The 8,353-nt window shown below is 41.0% G+C and overlaps 1 pseudogene; it reads left to right on the forward strand.

Moving 5' to 3' along the window:
• The first annotated feature begins 4,352 nt into the window (after positions 1-4,352).
• LOC148011167 (uncharacterized) lies at positions 4,353-5,722 on the forward strand (annotated as a pseudogene).
• The last annotated feature ends 2,631 nt before the right edge of the window (positions 5,723-8,353 follow it).

The following is an 8,353-nucleotide window of genomic DNA, read 5'->3' on the forward strand; positions in this document are numbered from 1 at the left end:
ATGCCTAGGACCCAATGCTTATAGATTGCAACTCCCTCAGAACCTAAAGGTTCACAATGTATTCCATATCAGCCTATTGAAAAAATATGTACCCAACCCTAATCATGTACTTGATGACCAACAAATTGTAATGCCTAGTCAAGGAGTCCTTGAACTAAGGCCGGATAGGATCTTAGATGTTAGGGAGAGACAGTTAAGATCTAGAACCTTAAGAGAATGCCTCGTCCAATGAAAAGATTATTCCGAAGAGGATGCCACCTAGGTAGATGAAGGCACTCTCAACCATCAGTATCCCCAGTTTATCTCGAGATGAGGACATCTCGGTTCTTCTAAGGGGGAGAGAATGTAAAATATCAAATGGATAAATGCAAAAAAAAATTATTTATTCCCCTCCCCAGTCGACTGTTGTGCTGGAAGGGGAGGGGAATAGAAAGAAGCCAGAAGCTCCTCGGTGGGAGCTTGCAGGGAGTAGTGCCATGCGTGCTGACACAAAGGAGAGGGAGGATCCCCCTCCCCTCCGCTATTCAAACCCTGCGTTGCTCCCGCTAGGGGGAAAAGTAGGACGGCAATATCAATTGGTGACGTTGCCCAAATCGTCTGTGAGTGAAGGAGGGGAGGGCTGATATACGTAAGGGTAGTGCTGCTTGTGCCGCTTGAAGGACGGAGAAGGGGACGGACTCGCTGTGCTGGCCACCTAGGCAGAGGGATGCGAAGCCGTCGAGGGAGGGAGGAGCCGCCTCCATTGCGCCGTCGAGACTCACGGTCTTAATCACCCCCCCCCCCCCCCAAGCTTCTGGAAGCTTGGAATCTTCCAAAGGGGGGGGCCTCCTTAACCGCCCTTCCTATACCTTTTTATAAAACCCCCCCCCCTCGGTTTTAATCCTCCTAAGGCCCTTTCATCCCCCTTCTCGTTCCTTTCCAAAAACCCTTCCATACCCCCCCATGATTTAACCTTTAAGCCCTTTGTTATGGGCTTTGAAACCTTTTCCCCCCGTGTGTCTAAATCCCCCTTTTCGATGGGTGTTAGAACCCCTATGTTTTACCCATGAAGCCTTTCCTGTAGGCCTTAAAAACCCTTTTTTCTTCTCCCTAGTGGTAACCCCTATAAGCCCCCTTCCTCTTGAGCCTTGGAACCCATCCCCCTTCGTGTTCTATAATCCCTTAGACCCCCTTTTTGCGTGGATATTGGAATCACCCTTTTTTTTCTCCCCCCCGTGATTAAACCTTCTCCAACCCTTCCCTTGTGGCGTATTGAGAACCCTTTCCTCCAAGTTGACCTAAGGGTCCTTCGATCTTACTTATAACCTTTATGGTTACTATATTCCCTTAGAGTTCTCTCCCGCACCTTGTGTCTTTTCCATCCCTTTTCATTCCTTGTTCGAACGAGTCATTAAAGGGCCATTAAGCCTTCCCCATGGCTTCAATGGGTCTTAGTCATAAAAGATTCTGAAACACCCTTTCGAATTCCCTGACTTCAAGGAGGGAGCCTTCCAAAAACTACTTTCGATGGACGGTGCAAGGAAGTGACGGTGGAATTTTGAAAAAAAGAGTCTCAAGCTGCTTCCACGTCCGAAGGACTACAACTGTGATGCCTCCTAAGAAAGACCAAGGAGTAGCTGCGGGAGGTGCATCTCGTGGTATCCATGTGGATATCTCACCCCAAAACCAGGTTTTTCTTCTTGGCTTTAATTCAGTTTTAAGTCAATCATGCAAAGGGAAATTGTTAGGGATAGGATATATTTGTCCGAGTTATTTGTAATGAAGGATTTTAGCTTATTTGAATAAATGATAATGTATAGAACTTAGTTTCCCTCGAATTGCATCAAGCATTATAAATTACGAGCAAGATTATCCATTTATTATAGTAGTATATTTTAGTTAAATCCTAAAGGTATAGAAATTATATCTTGCACCATTAGTCTTATTCCTTTTCCCAACGAATCATTGTAAATGATTAAATTCATGAAAGGTTTCTTTCGTTGCTCAAATTACTAGGAAGTTATCATTGCCAATTGCACATCTTAGTAAGGGAAATGTTTGTTATTTGGCATGAGTTCATCTGCAAGGAAAAATGAAGTTTAAATTGAACTGTATTGACTGAAAAGTAAATTGTCACAAGGATAGTAAAACCGTGACAAGACGATTAATATTACCTTCCAAAAGATAACCAAACCAATCTAAACATAGAAATATTCATACCCTAAGCACTTGACTACTTTCCTTATTGTAGGGTCAAAAAAATTCGTAAAGATAAAGAACTAGGGCTGTCCCCGAGATCCTTAAAAAGAAACCCTAGGTCCGACATACGTCAGCTTAAAGGATCTAAAACGGATTATTACATCGCACGACTTGGGCAACAAGTATGAAATCATTTAGTCTTGTGATTGATTCACAAGGAGAAAGGGTAAAAACCCTCAACAAGGATGGTAGATCCCTATGCAAGTTATCTTGCAAAAGGACGTATTTTTGGATATCCTTCTAAATAAGGAAAGTTGTAAACCGGAAACTAGCATATCTAAGGAACTTTAGGGTTGACCAAGTTGGGTTAATAAGGTACGCCCTACACCGGAATGCAAAGGATCTTGCCAATTTACAAGACACCTTGGGAACGAGTGCTGATACACTCAAAAGGAAAGAACACTTCCTTAGCAGTTTGCCAAACAACACGGTTGATTAATGGAAATGTTTGTGATTGCTAGAGATTTTAGGGCTCTGTTTGAATTATGAATTACAAATTAAATAAGTACCTATACTTCAGGTTAAAGGCCTGAAGGAAGAGGCAGTTCCAGTTACCCCCGACTACCTGCCTAACCCTAACCAAGGGGGTTGTTCACCATGCCGGGAACATGGACCAAACCCGCCGCGAGAGGTCTCTCCGTTGAGCTCTACTTGGAGTAGGAGGACGCTTGGGTGCCAAGCGTGACTCGGGATTGGATCTCGAGGCTTGCATACTAGTCTATGGGCAGAAGCTTGGAATAGTGATCACTATGGATTACTGGATAGCCTTCGGGCAGATTATGGACAAGCCTACGGGCGGAACTCCTTGTATTTCAAAGATAGAAATGATGATATGTTAATAAAGAACTTGTGTGATATTGTTTTTTTTCTATGTCATGTGATAAGATTACGTGAAGGAACCAGTGTTTAACGGATTAATTAAAGAAGCTGGTTGTTACATGTCAAACTAATGTGTTAGATAATTACATAACTAAAACAAACCGAGGAAAGTGCGAAGGATGCGTCATAGGTCCATCCTGCGGTTGGGTGGTCTCGGTTAGCCGGGAACTTTTCTCAAGGAATAGCGGGATGATCGTCAAAGAAAACGAATAACGAAAGCGATGACCTAGAGTTATGTCTTAACCTATTTACGCTGTTTTAGGGGAACAGAATGGGACTATGCCTTATGGTAGAGAGGTTGAGCTTTGCATCCCTCTCGTTTCCCATTCTCCTTGAACCAAGTGTAGTGTGAACCCGCTTTGGACCTGGCGTTTCTGCGTAAAGTAGTTCGCTCGGGTCTGACGTTAGTTGCTGTTAGTTAATGACCAATCAGAAAAACCCTAATTCTGGTCGATCCTAAGTGGGAATGGCCAGGATACTTCCGCTACGTGGCAGACGTGGGAAGACCTAGATCGCAAATCCCGTAACATTCCATTGGAGTGCCGGGCGAAGCTTTCTAGACATCCTTTTCGATGGACTGCTAAGACGTGTCTTGGATGAGACTAGTGGACACGTTACATGGCCCATCCAAAGGATGCGCAGGATCAGAGGGGGTGGATGTCATATTGTTGCGTATCCGAGGTGTGGAATCCACCAAAAATTTGTGTGTGTGACATTTGTTACTTTGTGCATACTTAGACATTGTGTTTTGCTCTGCCTGAACGTTTTGCCTTTAGTTGGTTCATGTTTAATTTCACAGAAGAGACAAGTGTTGTTGGGGAGTGAATCTGGTATTTGTTACAAACAATTTAGAAGGAGAATGGGCTCTAGGTCTGTAGTAGGGTTTTCCCAAGCTTCTCAAGCTGTTTGGTTATGCTGAAGATACAAATGGTATCGATAAGGGAGTTCAAGAAGACCAGGGAATTTTCAGTAAAGTTTCTAATTTCGAAACCTCAAGGAACTCAGGAGCATTAAAGCATCAAAATATGGAGATAGGGGATGAGGGGGAAAATGAAATGCCAAGGCAAGCTTTCTTTTGTCTTTATTTGATCTCAGATATTGAAGGGAATGCAGAGATAGGCATGAGAAATCTTGAGAATTAGAAACCATATTGTACCAAGGATTGTGTGTTAGTGGAGTAGGCTATTGCTGATGTGGCAAAGGAGCATGTAGTGGTGGGAGTGAGCACAGGACCAATGCTTGCAAAGAAAGAGATTTCACAGGAACATAGCCATTATTTGGCTCTTGTTTTGTTTGGGTGTGCAATTGCCAAGGAGCTCGGTTTCCAATTTTGTGATAAGGGTAAATGATACTGAGAAGCCATGGCTACAGCAAGTGTAACTTGTGAGGAGGTGGTAGTAGATAGTTGTATGGCTCACGAGGAGGAGGTGAGAGATGGCCCTGTGCAATTCAATCCATCAATTTAGACAGATCTATATGGTGTTGTTGTACTTGGAGGTACATTTGACCATCTCCACGTCAAGGCAATTGATCGCCCTCTATTTGCAGACTTTTGGAAACGATTCATGGATTCTTGGAAGGCACTTCGAAAAAAGCAGAAAGAAAGGGGACGGATGGCTATTTCGAGAGAAGGCTTTCAACCTGCTTTTGATTCCTGTTGAAGAGAGCAATCAAGGAGCAATTTTTTCTTTATGTCTTGGCAGTCGTTATATTTTGCAAGGTACCAACTATCCATCAACCTTTGCAAAACATTACAGACACAAATAGATGCATATGAACGGAGGTTGCTAGCAGTGATGAAGCGGAGTCTCATGAGGACACATTGCCAGAAGCTAATGAGTATGAAAATTGAGAAGACAAAGAACCAGTCTGTGCAATCCAATCAGATACAGATGATATAATCATCACAGGGGGCATCAGTGGCGTCTTCACTACGAGGCTTCTCCATCATCACAGTGATGTTGTTCTTATCAACCTGAAGGATCACCTTGAGATCTCGTATGGCTGACTAAGATCCATTGTTCAGCCTGATTTTACCGAAAAGTGTATCGTTCTTCATTCGCAATACCTACAGAAAGGTAGGCACGTGGAAGGTTGTAGAGAATGCCTCCATCACTGAGGTTGTGATTAGCACTGGCAAAATATTGCCTTTTGATTTCCTTGTCATCTCTACAGGTTCTGTCCATACCGGACCTGCCAAGAAAACAAAATGCATTCAACATTTTCAATCCGAGCAGAAAAAGTTGAATGAGGCAAATAGTTTCTTGATCATTGGAGGAGGGCCTGTTGGTGTGGAATTAGCTGGGGAGATTGTCGTTGATTGTCCTGAGAAGAAAGTTCCCTTGTGCACAGTGATAACAGGCTCATTGAATTCTTGGAACCCAAAGCCTCCAAGAAAACCCTCAGATGGCTTGTCAAGAAGAAGATCAATGTTTATCTCAATACAAAAGTGAACATTGATAGTGTCTCGAGCTTGTCAAAGTTGTACACAACATCAAGTGGAGAAACCATTCAAGCTGATCATCGTTTTGTTTGTGTAGGAAAGAGAGTGAGCTCATCATGGTTACAATCAAGCATCTTCAAAGAGGCTGTGGAACCAGGCTAGGGCATTCTTGATGTGGAAAAAGAAGGGTCTTCTAGAGACCAACCTTTTGAGGAGTCTTTTGTTCATTAAGAGTTGTATTTAGGGAAAGGGTGCATGGTTCATTAAAGCATGAAATCTTAAAAGCTTAGAAAAAGAATTGTGGGCATGATCCTTGAATGTAAGACCTAGTAGGTTCAATGGAAGTTATTCTGCAATTTATCATGCGATTTTATTTTAACATGAAAAGTTAGGGTTATTGCAAATTTAGCGGTACGTAGAAGCAATGAGTCGCATGTTTACATGAATTGCGAGATGTTGCAACTAACTTACTCTTTTAGATCAAGTTAACATCTCTAGGAATGGTTCGTCCTTATTGCAAGACAAGTAGATCAAATTATCTAAATCACCTAACCCACAAGGGATTCGCATAGGCATGGCTCAATCGATACGATAAATACCCCATGTGCCAACTAGGGTTTAGCACGCTAAGGACTCAACCTAGTTTCGCACTTATTGCCATGACAAATCCTTTGAATCAAAGGTCCTACCCACATTCACGGAATGTAGGGACAATTGGATGCTCATGCATGAAACGATCTAGGGTTTCTACCCTAAGGATCACTCGTTCGAATGCTAAAACTCGGACTGATTTGGAATCCCTAGGACCGATCGTTGTCGGCCTAGTACAATTAGGAATGGGTTGAGTATGAAGACCGATCGTTGTACTAGGATTGGCCTAGTACAATTAGGAATGGGTTGGATATGAAGACACCCTAAACCCTGCTTCTTGTCTAATCATAATTCCTTGACCCGAAAACACAGTTCAATGGGTGAAATGATCCCTTGGAATAGATACAACACTTGTGCAACAAATTGCAACGTCCATGATCTTGTGGTTTGATCACAAGAGAGTTGCCATTCCTTGGAATGAGGTTGGCAGGTTCTTACGCAAGTTTAACTTGCAAGAGGATGAGTAATCATCCTGTTATATCACCTTTCTTGGGAAAAATTGCCAAGTTAAGGGAAGTTAGATATTTGCTTGGAAGAAAAGGATCAATCAATAATTTGGAGTGACATGGTTGCCAGGATTTACTGTTAATAAAACCTAAGGTATTGGTTAAGTTGGGTTAATAGGGTATGGCCCTAACACAAGGACAAAAGGGTTAACAAACAAAAAATCTTTCTAGATGCTCTTTCCAATGGACTGCTAAGACGTGTCCTGAAAGGGAACAGGTGGACACGTTACAAATATGGACTCTCAAAAAGACCAACAAGGTAAGATTTTGTGACTTTCTTAATAGCTTCCAATGCAAGTCCTTGCATGAGAAATCAATCTTCATAGTAAGAGTGAAGGATTTTCTTCACTAATCATACAAAGGTGTTTTCCTGATAAAAAATCTATTCTCTTTTGGTACCTATGGATCTCTCTCCTTTGGGCTTCCATGTGATAATTCTTCCTCCTCTTTAGCCATTTCCCTTGGACTCCTCTAGTTGGACCTCATTGTGGTTTTCATCTCTACACTTGTTGGGGTGGAGGTTGGAAATGAGATAAGGTTTTTAAGCATTTTGATGGATGGGGGGAAAGGAATGTAAGATGACAAGGTTGCATTGTTGTTGGAGTCATCCCATCCTCAAAAACTAGGAATCTCTTTGCCTTGCCATGTTCAACAAGTAAATCCCTATCTAGACATTCATCAAAAGCTCCTTGTGCTTTGGTCTACATGCTTTGGTCCATGGGGACTGAAGGTGATCCCATCCAAAAAGAAGATATGGCTAAAATGCAAAATTGCATCCTCAAAGACGTCACTATTTCATGATTCAAAGAGTGATCTTGGAGACGATCAGAATTATCAAGCAGTGGTAATAAAGCGAAGGTTTCATAGTCATCTTATATTCTCTAGAAGCGAAATTTCAATGACTTGTTGTGATAAACGTACACTGGATAGGTCAAGCTTTGTGAAGTGTTTGTAGATTATTTTCATTAATATTTGGCTCCTTATTTTAGGAAAATAGTTTGAGAGAGAGAAAAAAAAGAAAAAGAGAGAAAATTTTAGTATTTGGTTTATTTGCTTCGAGATATATATATATATATGTATATATATAAAGAAAGGAAGAGATACATGAGGTTTTTAAAACTTAATTAGAAATATTTTATATGGCATAAATGATTGAAAGCAAGATGTTTGTACATAGAGTTCATTGAAGAAGAAGAAATTTGATGCTTTACACATTCACCATTGTACACGTGCTTTTATTACCAACATTAAATGAAAAAAAGAGGCCAATGCATTTGTTTGGAGTGGATTGAAGATATGTGACAAGAATTTGATATTCAAATTCATATGCTAAGTAGAATCATTGAGTATGTAAATATAGTGAGTGATTATTGGAGTCTCCTTAATCTGTGAAGCATCTTGTACTGATAGAAAGTATTTTACGAAGAGATTTGACATATGTATTAGTGGTAGAAAGGTGAGCTTCTTTAATATTGAATTTTTTTTGTTTTGTTTAAAGATACTTATATTTCTAGACCTTCCATTTTCGATACGCAAAATAATTAAGAATATTTATATGGTATTAAGTGTTTTGTAGCAAGTCAAAATTTTGCAGAGACAAATGATGTGTTGAAAATTTAGGACTAGTATATTGAGG

Source organism: Lygodium microphyllum, chromosome 28 (assembly GCF_053477565.2).
Source record: "Lygodium microphyllum isolate KBCC chromosome 28, Lygodium_microphyllum_v1.1.10, whole genome shotgun sequence".
NCBI classification, from domain to species: Eukaryota; Viridiplantae; Streptophyta; class Polypodiopsida; order Schizaeales; family Lygodiaceae; genus Lygodium; species Lygodium microphyllum.